We start from the raw sequence: 1,007 nt of genomic DNA, 5'->3' as shown, positions 1-1,007 counted from the left end.
TTCTCTAACTCTTTCCTTTTTATTTTTGCAATTAATTTAAGCAATTTATTGTATGTTTTAGTTTATTCTTATTTATTTGTTAAAATTTGATAGAATTAAATTATCACATTTTTTGTCATCTTATTTGTTGCATAATTTGAATTTTTCCTATTATTTATAAAAAGTGTATTAATTAGTTTAATTGGGTTAATTTAGAAAAAAAAAAGTTTAATTAAACTATATTCACCCCTCTAGGTTTGCCATATCGATCTAACAAATTATCGTATTTACATTCAAAACATTTTGACAATTGAGGAAAATAAATTTTCATTAAAATAACAAAGACAAATTTCCAAAATAGATAACAAATAAGAAAAACCTTTGTTCGGGGTCCCTAAAATGATGAAGAAAAAATAACTTAAACAAATAAAATTTTGTCCAACATCGAGTTTCAAATCAAAACTTATAAATAGCTTGAAAACGTAAACTGAGCGGAAGCGATTTACATGTCCCATATGGCACGATCACAGGTCCCTCTCATCACCCGCCGGTCCGTTCCTATCATTACCTGAAAAACATAAATTAAGAAAGGTTAAGTAAGTGATCCCAATACCGGGATCAGGCTATGCATTCACGAGCAAAGAAAAATAGCTCGTGGCTCATACAACTACATCGGTGTTTTATGATGAAAGGAAAACCAAAAGACGTACAATCTTACCTTGATATGCATGTCTAGCGGCCCGTAGGCACATCGTCAAACATGAAAATAACATGAACGTGAACCCGTTGACTCACGCATGTCTAGCGGCCTGTAGGCTCGCTGTCAAACATGAAAATAACATGAACGTAAACCTGTCGGCTCACGCAGGTCTAGCGGCCCGTAGGCACACCGTCAAACATGAAACATAGAAATAAAAGTAACATGAACGTAAACCTGTCGGCTCACGCATGTCTAGCGACCCATAGACACACCGTAAAACATGGAAAAATAACATGAACGTGAACCTTTCAACTCACACATGTCTAAC

The 1,007-nt window shown here is 34.3% G+C and overlaps 1 long non-coding RNA gene across 1 annotated transcript; it reads right to left on the bottom strand.

The window, feature by feature from the left end:
* Positions 1-289: 289 nt before the first annotated feature.
* Positions 290-751, bottom strand: LOC120072901. The gene is made up of 2 exons (XR_005480624.1): positions 698-751; positions 290-547 (listed from the first exon to the last, which is right to left on the bottom strand). It is a non-coding gene; the product is annotated as an uncharacterized LOC120072901 (long non-coding RNA).
* Positions 752-1,007: the final 256 nt, after the last annotated feature.

This window comes from Benincasa hispida, chromosome 3 (assembly GCF_009727055.1).
Source record: "Benincasa hispida cultivar B227 chromosome 3, ASM972705v1, whole genome shotgun sequence".
NCBI lineage: Eukaryota > Viridiplantae > Streptophyta > Magnoliopsida > Cucurbitales > Cucurbitaceae > Benincasa > Benincasa hispida.
Note: the sequence above shows the minus strand (reverse complement) of the source record. Positions and strands in the feature narration are given on the sequence as shown.